This window comes from Lepidochelys kempii, chromosome 10 (genome assembly GCF_965140285.1).
Source record: "Lepidochelys kempii isolate rLepKem1 chromosome 10, rLepKem1.hap1, whole genome shotgun sequence".
Classification (NCBI taxonomy): domain Eukaryota; kingdom Metazoa; phylum Chordata; order Testudines; family Cheloniidae; genus Lepidochelys; species Lepidochelys kempii.
The window spans coordinates 66,526,474-66,545,740 of NC_136389.1; positions in this window are offsets into that span (position 1 = coordinate 66,526,474).

Sequence of the window (19,267 nt, forward strand, 5' to 3'; positions counted from 1 at the left end):
GAATCGCATCCAGGAGGAGTCAGGACCAGGTGCCAGCCACATGGGGCTGGGTGGTTGCGGAGACCAGGCGAAACCTGCAGCCGCGTGGGGCACGGGGGGAAGGACTCATGGTCGGTCACTTTTCCAGGGCGGGACGTGGTGAGCGATCGGGGAAATGCCTTTGCGGGAGAGCCCTGTCGTTAAAAGCGAAGTATTCTCGAGCTCTGGCCCGCCTGCCAGGCGGTATCGTTAAAGCCGACTCACTCCACCGCACCCAAAGTGGTTAGGTACCTGGGAAGGGAGGCTGATCTCAGAGAAATCAGGATAGCAGCAACTCCGAGTTTCGTTCCGATTCCCCTTCCAGAACAGGTGCCCCAACGGCTGACAGATGCCTCCCTGCTTTGCTGCAGGCGGCGTGGGGCTGGAGAGGATGTTTCTCACACAGCTTATGTAGCTCCATATCACCATGATAACAAAGCTTCAGTTACAGCTGGCGGAAACAGTGATTTGTACGCATGATTACATAGCTCTGATTTCGGTGGCAACAACAACTGTATTGCATGCTGGCGGAGGAGAGACACTTATCTGTCAGACTGAACTGATTCCAAAAGTTTGGGGTATTAGGATCAAGGTCAAATTGATTTTACCTCTTCAGGGCAAATGCAAGGGTTATATTGCAACATGTTGCTTTCCTTTTCAAGTACACGTATAGCTATCCATGGCAGACAGCTAACGCTAACATAGGTGTACAGTCAGTACAGAATGAACTGACTCACAAAGAGACTTGGGCTCCCATCCTGCTTCCACTGATGATATCACTAACAATTTCCCATTGACATAATACCTTATTGCCCTTATATAAATCCATGTTATGCCCACATCTTGAATACTGCGTACAGATGTGGTCTCCTCATCTCAAAAAAGATATACTGGCATTAGAAAAGGTTCAGAGAAGGGCAACTAAAATGATTTGGAACGGGTCCCATATCAGGAGAGATTAAAGAGGCTAGGACTTTTCAGCTTGGAAAAAAGGAGACTCAGGGTATGTCTACACTACGGAATTAGGTTGAATTTATAGAAGTCGTTTTTTTAGAAATTGGTTTTATATATTCGAGTGTGTGTGTCCCCACAGAAAATGCTCTAAGTGCATTAAGTGCAGTAACTCAGCGGAGCGCTTCCACAGTACCGAGGCTAGAGTCGACTTCCGGAGCGTTGCACTGTGGGTAGCTATCCCACAGTTCCCGCTGTCTCCACTGCCCATTGGAATTCTGGGTTGAGATCCCAATGCCTGATGGGGCTAAAACATTGTCACGGGTGATTCTGGGTGCATATCGTCAGGCCCCCATTCCCTCTCTCCCTCCATGAAAGCAAGGGCAGACAATCGTTTCGCGCCTTTTTTCCTGAGTTACCTGTGCAGACGCCATACCATGGCAAGCATGGAGCCCGCTCAGGTAACCATCACTGTATGTCTCCTGGGTGCTGGCAGACGAGGTACTGCATTGCTACACACAGCATCACAGCCATTGCCTTGTACACACATACACACAGCCATTGCCTTGTGGCAGCAGACGGTACAGTACGACTGGTAGCCGTCATCGTCATGTCCGAGGTGCTCCTGGCCATATCGGCCAGGAGTGCCTGGGCAGACATGGGCGCAGGGATTGGAGTGACTTGACCAGATCATTCTCTTTAGTCCTGCAGTCAGTCCTATTGAACCATCTTATGGTGAGCAGGCAGGCGATACGGATTGCTAGCAGTCCTACTGTACCATCTTCTGTCGGGCAGGCAAGAGATGAGGATGGCTAGCAGTTCTACTGCACCGTCTTCTGCCGAGCAGCCATGAGATGTGGATGGTTTGCAGTCCTTTTGCACTGTCTGCTGTCAGCCAAAGATATAAAAGATAGATGGAGTGGATCAAAACAAGAAATAGACCAGATTTGTTTTGTACTCATTTGCTTCCCCTCCTCCCCCATCTAGGGGACTCATTCCTCTAGGTCACACTACAGTCACTCACAGAGAAGGTGCAGCGAGTTAAATCTAGCCATATATCAATCAGAGTCCAGACCAACCTGCTTGTTCCAATAAGAACAATTACTTAGGTGCACCATTTCTTATTGGAACCCTCCGTGAAGTCCTGCCTGAAATACTCATAGATGTAAAGCCACCCCCTTTGTTGACTTTAATTCCCTGTAAGCCAACCCTGTAAGCCATGTCGTCAGTCGCCCCTCCCTCCGTCAGAGCAATGGCAGACAATCATTCCGCCTCTTTTTTCTGTGCGGACACCATACCAAGGTAAGCATGGAGGCCGCTCAGCTCACTTTGGCAATTAGGAGCACATTAAACACCACACGCATTATCCAGCAGTATATGCAGCACCAGAACCTGGCAGAGCAATACTGGATGACGAGGCGACGTCAGCGCGGTCACGTGAGTGATCAGGACATGGACACAGATTTCTCTGAAAGCACGGGCCCTGCCAATGCATGCATCATGGTGCTAATGGGGCAGGTTCATGCTGTGGAACGCCGATTCTGGGCTCGGGAAACAAGCACAGACTGGTGGGACCGCATAGTGTTGTAGGTCTGGGACGATTCCCAGTGGCTGCGAAACTTTCACATGCTTAAGGGCAGTTTCATGGAACTTTGTGACTTGCTTTCCCCTGCCCTGAAGCGCATGAATACCAAGATGAGAGCAGCCCTCACAGTTGAGAAGCGAGTGGCGATAGCCCTGTGGAAGCTTGCGACGCTAGACAGCTACCGGTCAGTTGGGAATCAATTTGGAGTGGGCAAATCTATTGTGGGGGCTGCTGTGATACAAGTAGCCCACGCAATCAAGGATCTGCTGATATCAAGGGTAGTGACCCTGGGAAATGTGCAGGTCATAGTGGATGGCTTTGCTGCAATGGGATTCCCTAACTGTGGTGGGGCCATAGACGGAACCCATATCCCTATCTTGGCACTGGAGCACCAAGCCGGCGAGGACATAAACTGCAAGGGATACTTTTCAATAGTGCTGAAAGCTCTGGTGGACCACAAGGGACGTTTCACCAGCATCAACATGGGATGGCCGGGAAAGGTACATGACACTCGCATCTTCAGGAACTCTGGTCTGTTTCAAAAGCTGCAGGAAGGGACTTTATTCCCAGACCAGAAAATAACTGTTGGGGATGTTGAAATGCCTATATGTATCCTTGGGGACCCAGCCTACCCCTTAATGCCATGGCTCATGAAGCCATACACAGGCAGCCTGGACAGTAGTCAGGAGCTGTTCAACTACAGGCTGAGCAAGTGCAGAATGGTGGTAGAATGTGCATTTGGACGTTTAAAGGCACGCTGGCGCAGTTTACTGACTCGCTTAGACCTCAGCGAAACCAATATTCCCACTGTTATTACTGCTTGCTGTGTGCTCCACAATATCTGTGAGAGTAAGGGGGAGACATTTATGGCGGGGTGGGAGGTTGAGGCAAATCGCCTGGCTGCTGATTACGCGCAGCCAGACACCAGGGCGGTTAGAAGAGCACAGGAGGGCACGGTACGCATCAGAGAAGCTTTGAAAACCAGTTTCGTGACTGGCCAGGCTACGGTGTGAAAGTTCTGTTTGTTTCTCCTTGATGAAATCCCCTGCCCCTTGGTTCACTCTACTTCCCTGTAAGCTAACCACCCTCCCCTCCTCCCTTTGATCACCACTTGCAGAGGCAATAAAGTCATTGTTGCTTCACATTCATGCATTCTTTATTCATTCATCGCACAAATAGGGGGATGACTACCAAGGTAGCCCAGGAGGGGTGGTGGAAGAGGGAAGGAAAATGCCACACAGCACTTTAAAAGTTTACAACTTTAAAATTTATTGAATGCCAGCCTTCTGTTTTTTGGGCAATCCAAAAAAATACAAAAGGCTGTGAAAATAAGGCATCTGGGAAAGTCTATGAAGACAATGAGGACTTGTCTATAGAGGGGAAGCACACTACCTAGGCCACAGGACATCAGCCGCAGCAATAGTGTACACACAGGACAGCTGTGTCCTATTTCAATTCACACCATTGTGTACACATGATGGGGGCCTGGTGGGCACAAAGGGCATAGCATTGTGGGTGAGTATCCCATGGTCCTTTGTTTGGATGCTGAGCTGTGGGCACTCTGAAATTTTTCTTGCTGTGCATGGTAGGATACATAGTAGAGGCCAGTGGAATTTTAAGACGTGGGGTCAAACTCCAAAAGTCCAATGACTCTGCTCCCTCTGGGCCGTGGTTCCTCTCTTTCCGGGCAGACAAGCGCCGCTCTGAGCAAAATCATCATTTTTGTATTTGCGGTCAGGCTGACTCTGATTTCTGTTACACTGATGGCCTGATTCTAACTTCACACTGCTGTTACACTTGGCCAACCCCAGTGATTTCATTAGCGTTACCCCTGAGTTGCACCAGTGTCAGAATCAGGGCCAGAGTTTGCAGCCATGTTACTTCATTGATTTCAGGCATTACTGCTGATTTGCATTGCTCTAAGGAGACCAGGTTTACGATGGTTAGCAGAAAGTTGATAAAAATGTTAGTGTGAGAGAGCAGAAGAGGGCAAAGGGTGGGATTGGAGAAGGAATTTTGTGTTTCAGAATACTTACAGAGTAAAGGATTCAGGGACATGAAGGTATATTGCTGAATTGCTCCAATACCATAATTTGAAAATTAAGATCTTGCTTTTTGAGCACAGTCTAATGTACATGCCAACTGTAGGGGCTCAGACAAGGCCAAGTGAAGCTTCTATAGCAATCAGGCAGATTCTCTCTTCCTTTCTGGAACCCCAAAGGAAAAGTGACTGCAAATTCATTCAACCTGACTTCAGCTGTGCTTACAGCGTGTCTGGCCACTCCTTCTGAAGGGTAGCCAAGTACAGTAGCTAGTTCTGCCCTCGAGCTTAGAGACTGCTAGTGTCAGCAGTGTGCTTGGATACTGCACAGGTGTGTTGGAAGAGCCACCCTCCCCAAGCACGCCCAGGCACAGGCAACCCAAAGTTAGCGCTAGTCCTTACAGATAATAATAATCAGCTGTCTAGAAAACGGAAAGCCTCCGTCAGCTCATTCATTGGCAAATCCACCAAGAAACTCCCCAAATAACTCTAGTAATAGTTACAGGAGTGCATGGCCAAACTGCCACAAACTACAATTTCTGGAACTGCTTTGGTGTCAAGGAAAATCCAACACTATTTCTTAGTCTCCATTCCTGTTCAATAATTTTGTTTGGGATATGGGGGTGGGGGGGAGGGATTTGTCAGATAGTTGCTCAGTGCATATCGTTGAAGCTGTATGTAGATTAATTGCTAGGACAGAACTATGCACTGCATCCAGCCAGGGAACAGCAGTCCAGACTAGCACAAGGATTATGCACCACCTAAACCTATGTAATCTCTCAAAATAAGGCTCACATGGGATCATAGGTGCTGGAACTAGGAATGCTGGGGGTGAAAAACAATTAGCAAATGAGAAATGAAACAGTGTCTGGTCCACACATGATTTTGGAAAGGGCAGCCAGGATCAGGGGAGAAGGGTTCCAGGTAACCAGGCATATGGCAAAGCATGAACAGAGGTAAGCCATGGGGTCTGAGGAGTTTCCCAGGGACTCATTGCAAATGCAGGGGATAGGGAATTGTTTGGCAAACGTGTGCATGTTAGAAGCAGAAAGCCAATAGACAGCGAGAGGAGCAGTCTTAAGTGTGGCCCTGAAAGGGTGCAGAGAGGGAGAGAGCTCCTTGGGGCACAGGACTGACTGGAGAGGCAGGCTATGGAATTGTGAGCCTGGTGCTGTTTGTTTCTACTGTGTTCTACTGTGTTCAGGGAAACAGGATTTTATTTACAAAGAATGTACAGAAACAGGATTGCATCAAAGAAGTACTTGACTCATATCATCAGTTTCTTCTCTTGAAGGAAACAACTTGGCAAGGCTCTCACTACTGGCTTACTGCTCAGGTCAAAGGGACAATATAATGCAGAAGAAACATTGACACTAAGAATACTAAAATATAAGGACTGCAGAGTTTAAAGACAGTACATTCTCTAGTTCATCCTAAGCTCTCATGCATGCATAAAAAATTAATGAAAATCACATGCCTCCTTGTTTTATATTTTTTTCTATCAGGAAGAAAGTGAAAAATGGACTTTTGTCTCATTCTCCATAGCAGAACACATAGGTATCTCAAGTGGGGTACCCCAGAAATGGGTGCTCCCAAAATTAGTGAGCATTTTTGAAAATATGATCCCTAACCTATTGGTCTCTTAGGGTATGTCTACACTGCAATGAAAAACCTCCGGCACCGAGCCTCAGAGCCCAGGACAGCTGCGTGGGGCTCGGGCTGTGGGGCTAAAAATTGCCATGTAGACACAGGCTCCGCCTGGAGCCCGGACTCTGAGATCGTCTCCCATCATGGGGTCCCACAGCCCAAGCTCCAGCCTGAGCCAACTGCACTGCAGTTTTATAGCCTCACAGCTGGAGCCCCAGGAGCCCAAGTCAGCTAACCCATACCAGTAGGACTTCTATTGGAGTGTAGACATATCCCGAGGGCCCAGTCCTACTCCCCATGAATTTTGCTATTGATTTTAATAGAAGCAGGACTGAACCTTTAGTTTCCCCCTCTGCAAATTAGCCTAAGTATATTAGCTTACCACGGGGTGCTAGGGCAAGGATTAGTTAATAACATTTGCACTGTACTTGGAAGAGGCAGAGTGCTAAGTACAGTATTATGGTTATGTGACAGTGATTATCAGCCTGATCCAATGCCCGTTGAAGTCACTGCAGATTCTCACTGACTTCAGTGGGAGTGGGATTAGGTGGTAAGAGCTCAACCCTTATTTGTACTCAACCTTGGACATTAGAACCTGCCTTATTGACAGAGGACGCATTGTCTAGGTAGTTTATTCACTGCCCTTCCGTACTCTGCTCTAGTGCAGGACTCGCTCTGTTTTTACTTCAGGGGGTGATTTTAGTTATTACTGATTTCAATGATCCGTAGAGGGCTTGTTGTGTTAGCACTCAGGTGTTTATTTACAGAGTTAGTTACATTATCCACATATAACTAGGATAGGAAAAAATGAAAGAAAAGCTAAACCAATGAATTAACCCTTGCATCATGCCCCAAAGTTTGCTCTGGTGAACTGCTCACTGTTTTATCACAAATAAAATTACTGTTCTTTGCATAAAGCACCATGTCATATTTAACTTCCAGCAGAATGGTCACCAGAGTGGGGCAAATAGTGCTTTAGTCAATACTGTACTTGAAGGGCTCTGTGTCCAGCAGTGGAGCTGCCCTTTCATATTGCTCTCCTGTGTTAGAGCCTTGGTGGGAATTAAACTCAAATCCTACAGGCCCAGAAGTGAAAATGCTGCCAGCTAAGCGGTACAGATAACCCCTAGGCCCAAAGTAATGCAGTTATTTAATATAGTAATGATCCGCCAGGGGTCGCTAGAGGGCAATTTATGCTAGGCAGGTGTCAGAGTAGCAGCCCTGTTAATCTGTATCCGCAAAAAGAACAGGAGGACTTGTGGCACCTTAGAGACTAACAAATTTATTTGAGCATGAGCTTTCATGAGCGACAGCTCCTCACTGTATTTTCCACTGCATGCATCCGATGAAGTGAGCTGTTGCTCACGAATGCTTATGCTCAAATAAATTTGTTAGTCTCTAAGGTGCCATAAGTACTCCTTTTCTTTATGCTAGGCAGTTTATGTTAAGGTAGAATTCAGGACATATGCAATTAAGGGGATGGTGTGGGGACAGAGAGCCCCGGGAAGCTATAAATTCCCTACATCTACTTACCACATGAAGCTCTTGGCTGGAACTTTCTGTGGAAGCTCCTAAGTGGAAGAAAGCTGTGGTGTCAGCCTTCTCTCTTGTATTTCTTTCCTTAACTGGCTTGGTCAGGGGTCCTTACATTTGCCTGTAGATTGATCAAAGGTTAAATCAATTTCAAGTTATTTTTAATGTCCAGTTCGGAATTGGCTTTCAGATAATTTATGACTGCGAGTAGTTCTTCCTAAGAGAAACTATGTTAGCCATAATGAAGTTCATCTCAGAAACCTTAGAGGTAACTGATATGAAACCCTAGCAGCCCAGTGATAGTGTTCTCACTGCCATATGAGAGGTGCCAGCTTTAACCCCTGGCACTGGACTAAGACTGCATTCCTGGCACAGAGCCTCTTGTGCCTTGGATGGGCAGGAGTGAGATTGCTGCAGAGTTGGTGAGCTCCTCTAGAAAGGGGAGGGGAGTTTCCTTCCCCCGAAGAGAGTGATCACAATACAAGGTGATAAATTGTGGGAACCTTGTTTGAAGCCACAGGACAGCCAGGGAGAAAATATGATACTGGCATTATCGGATATCTCTTGTGCTAATTTAGTGTAATGTTACAGCTTGAGCACACTGCAGTTTTAGCTTGGTCTACCTGTTGTGGCACTAATTCACCTTGCAGAATTCCCCCTATTGTTGCAAGACGGTGGCCTTGCTTTGCTACATGTGTCTGATTCTGGGAGTACAATTTTTTTTATGAATCAGGAGATGTTAATCATTTAGACAGAACATTGAAAAGAGGATTGCCCAAACTGATCCTTTCAGCAAGATTCCACTGTACTATGACAGTTTGAAATAGCTATTGAAATTGGTGGGGCCAGGTTTTTAAAACAGCTCAGCTCATTTAGACACCAAAATAAAGGTCTAGATACTCAAAAGAGCTCAGCACACCAGTTACTGAGTTCTTTGAAAATCTGCCCATAAATGTCACAGTCAGAGGCGCTGCATGCTGAGCACTTTTGAACAGCTGTCCCCAATGTGGACAATGACCTCTTTTGAAAATCAGGCCTCATTCTGTGTGGTATAAACATATCATTAAGATAGTTTGACAGTCGTTGCTTTAGAGAATGTGTATTACCCAAATCTTAGCAACAATTCTTGGTTGACTGTGTTAAAAAAAGATCCTACCTAGGCAGGCCTACCAGTATTTTTCTTATAAAGATATTTTCATTAGGTTAATTAGGGTTTGAAACTGTAATTTTGTTATAGATACAGAGCCAGAGTCACTCCAGGATTATACCAACAGGCACTAGGCTACATACAGGTGTAGGAACCCCAGTGGTAAAAAGTCCCACCATAGAGTCTATGGTAATGCAAGGCACTTGCAACTGTCTCCGGACCTTCATGTGTCTGGAGAAGCCCCAAATGTGGTAGACTGGGGAGGTCTAGGTCATCCTTGTCACTTTTTCCATTGCTGTCAATGAAGGCAGATGACATCTGACACGTGTCCAGTACAATGTTATTTTTGAACTGAGACCAATGTTAGGGCCTAATTCTGAGCTTCTTACTCAGGCAGAACGCCCACTGAAGCTAATGAAAGTTGTGGCCCAGCAAAGTGTTCCGGATCAGACCATGTATATAATTTGTTTCCAGCCTACAATCAAAGCAGGCTTCTATTTTAGCTTAGGTAACTTTTGCAAGGAGCAGTAATATTAACCATAGTCACAGAGGCTGCCAGCAGATCATCAAATAATGGAACTGACTTATCAAAGTACAGTATTTTCTAAGAAAAAGAAAGGTGGGGCGGAGAAGGCTTTAGTCTCACAGCCAGATTTACTGAGCTGTAGCAAACCCTATTGAGACAGCTTGTTATAATTCCAATTTAGTCATATTGGATGCATGTTCTGTGGCAATTAATGGGAGTAACAGGCCTGTGCATCATCAGAGAATAGTGCTAAAGTACCATGGGCTCCCATTCAAGGTAAAATTCCTTATCCTAACAAAGGAAGGAATTATTCAGATGAGTGTGTGTTACTGGCTCTATTCCTTCTCAGGGCCCTATGCTCCCACCCGCCACGAAGTGCAGAGTGGAGCAGAGATGAATAGATGAGGCAACAAAGCTGCCAGGAGTGGGAAGAGTGGTGGTGGCTCTGCCCTCCTAGAAGCCTGCAGTGGCCCCTTCTAGGGTACTGTGTGTGTTCAGTACTGACAGGGTATGTCTACACTGCAGTGTAAGTCCAGGGTTCGAGCTCAGGCTCAAGCCTACCTCCTCCTTCTGTCTACACACAAACCATGCTGATCCAGGGCTTGGACCCAGGGTCCCAAGTCTCCATGAGGGTGGAGGATCTGAGACTCAGTCAAGCTGGGACCCAGGGCTCAAGCCCTATTATTTTGCAGTGTAGACACAACCCCACTGGACTCGTGCTCTTGGAGTCTGCCAAAAGTATTCCACAGTCTCACGGGCTGACTTCCTTTGTCCTCCAGACAGTCAAATTTTGTGGACAGTCAAGTTTCCCACACTGCATCATGTAGAGAGGCCACATTTGGGGAGGGCACTAGGAAGTCTGGGCTATGAGTGGTTGAACTCAGGCCCACATAATTCAGCATAGGTACTTGAGCCACAGGTTGGGACCCAGGGTTCAACAATTCCTAACCTGGGATTACAAATAAGTGGAGAGGCTCAAGCCCTAGGTTAACAAGCACAGGTCTGCTAATGCTGGTCTTACATTGCAGTGTAGACCTACCCTGCGGCTCAGTATAAGGGAATCGTATCAGGATGGGAGGAGGAAGGAAAAAAGCTGCTCTTTGTAGCATGCTCCCCAGTGGAAATAGGGGAAATACTTCTGGTGCTTTGTGCTGTCCCCTCCCAGCAGGGGAGGAGTAGGTCTCGGGCTGAGTGGGGAGCCAATGGCAGCATGGTTCCTCAAGAAGGGAACATGTATTGCTCCTCTGCAGAGTAGTGCAGAGGTTGTGTTGCCAGAGCTGCAAACTCCTGCAAAGACTCTTCCAATAGGAGGGACGGTGATTTGCTTCCAGCTCACTGGTTAAAGGAAGATAATACCATTTTCCTGGATTCCAGTCGCTCTCAATGACACTGCTGTAATTCTGGACTAACTCCACTGACGTCATTCTGTATTTACTCATGAGTGAGAACAGAATTTGGTCCACTAGCCATATTCTTTACCCAGCGGCTCCCCAGCTTTATTGGCTCACATCCGACCTTCTTAAAAACTTGGTGTGCAGTGACTGGGTAGAACATCAAGCTCATTTCCCCCCAAGTGATACACGTGCTACAGTTTGGGAATCCTTGAGTCCACTTAATGGGCACATTATGGAGAGGCAAATAATTCCCATGAATACCCAGCAGAAAACAAATCTGAGCACTTTGCAAATTTTAGACCCAACCATGCTGCGGAGTATGTCAGAAAGAGGATATATATGAGATTTTATGGGATTTCAAATGTCCCCGCAGCCATGAAGTTCTCTTGGCAGCCCTGACAGAAAGTATTGTTGATACTGTACTGGCCACTGGAAAGTGTAGGCAGTTCATGTTACTGGGAGCATGGGAATGTTGGTATGAATGAAATATATCCCACTGAGTGACTTGCCTTCTGCTGTATGACCTGCCTGAACGTTTCAGCAGTCGGTACTGTAGTGTGGTAGAGGGTAAAATGTCACATATGATCACAAACTCTCTTCGTGTTGGAATACACTCCATCTCTGTCACCTCGCCCTGTGGTAGAAGCTAAACCAATATTTACATGTTTTTTAGAAATAATGTTTACATATATGCACATATATTAATATTGAAATTGATACACAAATTTGAAGTATACATCTTGAAATGTGCTTTATATGCATGCTTTGGTTATATTTAATAATGAAATTGAAGAGGCAATTATAAGGCAAAAAGGTCTGAAGAAGTAAAGCAATAATTGTATAAAATATAAAGTAATACAATTAGAGATATCTTTATCATACTACTGGGATGAGTTAAGAAAATTTTAACTTACTGCTACATAACTTGCATGTAAAACACCTGCAAAGGAGTCATCCCCTATAAGACAGGAGAAGATTTAACTAGTTTTTCTCCTTTTTACTTCTTAAAGATAAGAAGGAAATTATAGTTTTTTCTTTATATAATTTAAACCTTCTAGAATGCAAGGTGAGAAATATTTTGCCTTCTCCAACTGGTACACATGCTGGTTTGCCTTGAAAAAGTATGGTAAAGTTTTTCAGCTCTATTTTTCACTTGTATTTTTAATAAATTACAATAAAAGAAGAGCTCTTTTTCTCTGATTTTCCTTTTTATATGCAGGGTAGTTGTAACATGTCTGTCCCAGGAGATTAAACAGACAAGATGGGTGAGGTAATATCTTTTATTGGACCAACTTCTTCTTCAGAGCTCTGTGTGGCTCGAAAGCTTGTCTTTCTCACAATAAAAGATGTTACCTCACCCACCTTTCATTTTTATGAGTGATTAAGAACAGGGAAGTAAAGAAGTTTCTCTTAAGGTCCCCGTGAAGCCTACATAGTATTATTTCCTATATGGCTTTTGAGCAAGGTTTTACATTACATAATGCTTGGATCAAATGGGAATCCCGTTCCATGGATTTTGAAACATTTAAATAGGAATGTTTTTTAAAGATTGTGTTTTCATAAGAGTCACAGATAAAATATATTAAATTAATATATTTGGTTTTAAATATTGCATAATAGAATACATGCAGTGATTATTATTAAAATGTATCTTTACCTATTGAAATATGAGGCTACAAGGGAAAGTGCTTAAACTGCAATATTGAGATTCTGAGATACATTTTGTGCAAACTTGGGCACCCCAAAGAAACAATTAAGGATCTTCAGGAAATTTGAAACTAGATCTTAAATATACAAGTAATTAAAGCAAAAATATGTTATTGGTTTTTTTAACTGCTAATCCTGAAAATTCAACCTGGAATCTGAGAGTCAGGCAGAGTTCTTTCATCTTGCGCCATATCTCCAATAGTAAAGGTTCTGCAGGCCAAATTCTGTCCCAAGTGACATGCGTTCAAACCCTCAGGTATAATTGGCTGGAATTTAATAAACAATTACAGTGACTATGCACTAAAAAGACTTGAACCCCCTCACAGTGGTGCTGGCTCTGCAGGGCTAACAGAAGAAGAAAACTGTACAATATGATGGAATGCAGGTGGAGAAAAGTTCTGTTAAGTAAGTAGGTCCCATTTTCATAGTTAAGCATTTTTAAATTGTTCAGCAAAAGAGAGTGTTCTCAATCTTCTTGAATACTAAAAGCCACTTAGCTCAATTTAAACTTCTAAAATAAATGCATATAAAAACATGACTAGTTGAGACAAGACGATTTGACTCCAGGTTCTTTAAATTAGTAATACAGCAAAAATACTGGTCAGACAGGCTCATCTGTTGCTTGGCCTTTCACAGCAGGCGCCACAGGGCACATCAGGCATTGCAACTGTAAATGGTTACAGGTGTGCTCACCTGTTATGGTGCTGTGGAACATATGTGGGATAGATATTCTCATTAGCCAACAGTGCATTCCTTTAAGACTTCTGTTTCTCTAACAGGTATATCTTTAATGGAAGAGTCTACTGACTCCAGAGGGAAAGACCATACATGGTGATGGACAGCTTGAGTTTATACTTAGAGCTTCACTCACTGTGACTCTTGCAGTCAAGGCTAACACCAATATGATAAGTATCTGCAACTCTTTCATTACAAGGATATAATTCTGAAGCATCTTTTAACTGGAACTGTAGTATCACATCTGACTCACTATCTAAAATCCATCAAAGTCTGGTGAAATTTTTACTTCCAATTCTATCTTTCATTTTGGGAAGTAATATTACTTCATTTTCATTCATTTGTAAAATGCTACTATGAAAACTAAAACTTTTAACAAGGATAATTGCAATTTGATACAAGATCCTTGTTTTTAAAAAAATCATACAAACATGTTGATTTATATGTTAAATATTGTTAATATAATGTTAAGGTTGCAAACCAAGTACTCGTAAGTTAGGAATGCTAGAATTTAGATTCCACCTTTTGTGCACTAAATGAGGCATAAACCCTATAGAAAAAAATGTGATTATGTAATTGAAGACTACCATAATTCATACTTATCAGAGGGCTGAATTAAGTTTACATGGACAACCTTAATTCAGGCATTTTCTAACTGTTGAGAACTTGAATTTGCAATCTTACTAACATTATTTTAACATTTTTTTTTGGTATGCAATTTCCTACCTCTATTAAGAAAGAGTTGCACAGGGTTTTGTTTTCTAACAACCCCATCACATATCATCAACAGGTTTTGAAGCCTGGACCTTCAGCATTGATCACTACTACTAGAGCTAAGAGACTAACAACAATGGAGGGCAGCAAGAGGAACCTGCCTTTAGAAGAGGATGAGTGGGACAATGAAACAGTGGGTCAATATGGAGGAGTGTGCTACTTCTTTAAGGAACAGACTGGAACCTGCAACCAGAACAGCTTGGCTGTGATCAAAGAGGTCTCCTGCCCAGCCCTGGGCTATTAAGCAGGAAGAGGAAGCTAAGCAGGAGAGAGAGAGTGTTAACAGCTATATTGGTTGCTGTAGTCTCTTTTTTTCCAGACTTTAGGGAACTAGCCTGCCAAGCTTAGAGGGTTTGTTTGCTGACTCTAAGTTTAGGAGCTCTGAAGTGGGGACCCTGAGGTAAGGGTCTAAAGAACCTTGTTAAGGCTGCTCTGTCCCTGAGATGTTCTTAAAGGGGATACATTTGTTTTGGTTTCCCCCTGTTTGGATCCTTTATAACTATATATTCCTGAATAGCTGCATTTTTACAGACCTCCTAACCAAGGACATAGGTTTGGTAGATTAAAAACAGCATGGCTGAGAGCTGGCTCTGCCCCTATAGAGATTTGGGTTCCAGTTGCTGCTTGTGTGACTGTTTAGTAATGCCTTTCTGAATAATGAGTGCTATGAAAAGTATAGCACTTATTAACAGTAGTGAGACTTATACTCATGACCTTCTGGTTCCCAATCCAGTGTACCTTTCCCTTGGCTAAAGCAACAGCAGTCTGATGATCAGTTTTGTCTGTAAGACTTTTGGCACCTGAGAGACTAACAATTTTATTTAAGCATAAGCTTTTGTGGGCTACAGCCCACTTCATCAGATGCATAGAATGGAACATATAGTAAGAAGATATGTATGCATATAGAGAACATGAAAAGGTGGAAGGTGCCATACCAACTATAAGAGGCTAATTAATTAAGATGAGCTATTAGCAGCATGAGGGGGGGAAAAAAACTTTTGTCTTGATAATCAAGATGGCCCATTTCAGACAGTTGACAAGAAGGTGTGAGGATACTTAACATGGGGAAATAGATTCAATTTGTGTATTGACCCAGTCTCTATTCAAGCCCAAGTTAATGGTATCTAGATTGCAAATTCTAGTTCAGCAGTTTCTGGTTGGAGTCTGTTCTTGAAGCTTTTCTGATGCAAAATTGCCACCTTTAAGTCTGTTATTGAGTGACCAGAGAGGTTGTTGTGTTCTCCTACTGGTTTTTTAATGTTATCATTCCTGATGTCAGATTTGTGTCCATTTATTCTTTTGCATAGAGACTGTCCGGTTTGGCCAATGTACATGGCAGAGGGGCATTGCTGGCATTTGTCTGTGTTGCAATCTAAAACTCAGGTCTGTGTGGCATGCTGAAGTGAGATGCTATGGGGCATGCTAAGTGATGATAGAATATTCAAGGATTTTAGTGGTCCGCTTCTAGCAAGTTCTATGGAGCAAAACATGGTGGGGTGGCAATTTTTGACATCTTATAATTTGTCTAAATATCAACAGATTTATTTTTTTCATAGGGAAAAATCCCTGACCCCAGGATTATCCTGCTGCCAAACTTCAAGTTCATGCAAACCATGAAGGTGCTGAAAATCTTTTAGGAAACCTAAATATAGGGATGGCTACTAATTGCCCTTAGAAGCTTTTATTTTTGATAGAACTGGGGTGTGGAGCGGGGAAGTGATTTAGAATAGAACAAACCAAAACTTTGAGATAAAACAGTACAGATTTAGGACCTGAGCCTGCAAACGCTTTATGGATTAAATTGCAGAATTATAGGTAAGGAGCAACATCTGTAGCTCACAAGTCATAAGATCTGACCCTGCATTTGGGGGTGGAAAGAGGGATTAACCTGTCAAGTCCTAATAATAGTTATAGAAGTTGTTAGAAAAATACTGTAATATAATAGCTTCCACAGTAGACAGTTTTCAACCAGGAAAGAAGAAATGTTTCTTGTGCTAAAGAGCACACAGTCTGTAAGGCACCTGAGGGGAACATAAAGGTAAATAGAATTGAATCACCAAACTTCTTGTAAAATTCAAAAGTTCTAGAGCTGCTACCTTCAGTCTTATCCAGCTTCTGGTTACCTTTGTGATTTATAAAGCCAGTTTTATACATGGGTAAAGTCCTGCTTTTTGCTGTGTTCAGGCTCTATCTTGCTTCCAATGGAGTCAGTGGCAAAACTTCCATTCTCTTCAATGGTGTAGGATCAAGCCTTTATTGTGCAAGAGGCAGGGGAGGGAAGGAGGGTATAATCATACAAACGGGTAGAATCTCTCCTCTGTGCATAAGAGTATACTGGGAGGAATGGCCTACCATGATGTTAGTCACAGCTTCGCCCCTGCCAAATTACTGGGAGAGCTGCACACGCACCAAGTTGGGTTTTAAGGTATTGTTTATTAGGTGGCCATCTTGGTCTGGGATAAGAACAAGGTGATCTCCATGTTGTGACAGGTTCTTGTTCCCCTACACTAAGCAAAAGGCGGGAAAGTAGAAAGAGCGGGAATCTGTTGTTGGTAAGCAACCAGTTCCTATAAAGGCAGATGAGGGGAGGGGCCAGGGGCTCTTGAGTCTTTGGCGGCTCAGCTGTCCAACGTGCTCTCTCTGTAGTGTGGTACCCCGTTTCACACTGGTTACTGGCCTGTAGTAGCCACTCTCTAAACAGAACTGTAGTTTTGGGGTTTGCTTTTCTTTTGGGAAGCAGACTTGCATGCGTGGACTCGGTCCAATTAGTTCAGACTTACAACCATAGAAGATGCAGCAAGGGATGGGGGCGGGGGTGGCCTGAGATAGGGTTACATACCTGTCTTCTACACCTGTGATCCACTGTTGGTGTCCATCGCTGACTTCACTGATCCAGATTCTGCAGCCTCTCCATCAGCATCACCTGTAGAAGGACACCTTTGCCTTATTGAGTGTTTGTGCATGTGTGTGTTTCTATTCCAAATCTCCTGAGTCTTAATCCATCCTCCCTCCCCTTCCTTCGCTCTCCTTTAGTAAATAAAGTGTTGTTGTGAGTTTACATTCACGTGGTGGTTTCTTTTGTTCCAGTTCTGATAGATGGACTTAAGGGGGGACCCAGTGGGAAGTATACTGTAAGGCTCTCCTAAGTCATCTTGTCAGATAGGCCCCCTAGAAATCCTTAAAATGAGCTTGATCCAATGCCCCCTGAAGTCAATAGAAGAATTACCATTGACTTTAATGAACATTAGATAAAGGCCCATGCTCTAATGAGGGTCTAGTCTCTTGGAAGAGGTATGAAGGAATGTAGGGAGTGATGAGCAAAGAAATACAAGAGTGACTGGTTCCTGTGTTAGCATTAAGTTGAAGAGTGAGATTTTTTTGAAGTGTCCTGGAAGCCAGTGAAGTGAAGGAAAGATTGGGGAGATAGCATTACAAGTATCAAGGCACAAGTGCATGGCCCAAAGAGGGCCCAATTCTGCAATCTTTAATATTTCTTCATATGAGTAGTGCCATTTAGGACAGTGGGATTACTTCTGAAGGTAGATGCTATTCAGTGTGAATGTAAGGTTGCAAAGTTAAGACCTAAGAGAGACAATTGGGAAGGGAAATAAAAGATTTTTATCTTGGCTGCACTTAAATTAAGATTGGCTTTCATCCAAGAGGAGGGGAAGGCAAGACTGAATTATGAGGCATAGGCAAGAGAAAGCGCCATTACTACAGACTGTGAGTAGGAAAAAATGTCACTCAGCAGGAAAGTATATAGAGAAAAGTGTACAGGATTCAAAAAAGCACCCACTGCAAGAAGTTGGCCAGGATTGTCTTCCATTAAATACAAACACGGTAAGTAGGAGAAGAAATACTGCAGTGCTGAGTCAAGAAAAACTACCTATACCAAGTTGATAAAGAGTAATCCAAAGTTCCAAAAGTAGCTGATAAGTCAAGAAAGACATGAAAAGAAAAGAGACCTTTGGATTTAACTGCAAGCCAATCATTAGCCCTTTTTAAAGGAATTATCTGAGTAAAATGACCTTAGCAAAGACTGAATTGGGAAGGATGAAAAATCTAAAAACTGGAGAACACACGGGATAAACTTAGTTTCTAGAAATGAACTGGAGAAAGGAAATTGGTTGGTAACTGGGACAGAAAGCAAGAACAAGAAAAGGATTTTTTGAAGCTAGTGGGAAGAATAGCCTTTTGGAAGCAGAAAAGATAGAGACTGAGAAAAGGTGGGTATTGATGAATCGTGTTATAGAGTTAGATGAGATGCAGAATGCAGTTTTGCAGTTGGTATAGGGCAGGACAAAAGGTCAGCGTCATGTCAGCTAAATATGACTAAACCTTGGTCCAAGCAGTCTTGGATCTTATTTAGCTGGTGGAAAGCTGAATGTCATTTGCTCTCGTCTATACTGATCACTAAGGCCCCAATTCAGCACAGTATTTAAAATATGTGAAGGGAGCAATCCCAGTGGCCCTTTCTTCACTAGGAAAAAGGTGTGATGTTAAAGTCCAAGTACTGACAAGGCAAATTGTAGCTTTAACACTCTATCTGGTAGAGGTTTCAGAGTAGCAGCCGTGTTAGTCTATATTTGTAAAAAGAAAAGGAGTACTTGTGGCACCTTAGAGATTAACAAATTTATTTGAGCATAAGCTTTTGTGAGCTACAGCTCACTTCATCGGATGCATTCACCAGCAGGAGAGCGGGTAGGGGGGGACCTTTTGCAGTGATGATCAAGGTGGGCCATTTCCAGCTGCTGGTAATAGCTCACCTTAAGTGATCACTCTCATTACAGTGTGTATGGTAACACCCATTGTTTCATGTTCTCTATGTATATAAATCTCCCCACTGTATTTTCCACTGAATGCATCTGATATGAAGTGAGCTGTAGCTCACAAAAGCTTATGCTCAAATAAATTGGTTAGTCTCTAAGGTGCCACAAGTACTCCTTTTCTATCTGGTGGAGGTAAATCATGTTACCTTGATTAGCTAACACATCTTAAAACTATAACTGACTTGTCTCTGCTAGGATTTTAGCATATTAGATTTATTTGTAATGTATGTAAACTTTTTTTCCTAGTGTTGACGTGGCCATTGATTTCAAGGGACTACTCATGTGGTTAAGTGCTCTGCTGAATTGGGGCCTACGTCATGTTCAGTATCACATCAGTAAACTCATTTGTTCAGAACCATGTCCGAACAAGGTAAAATTTT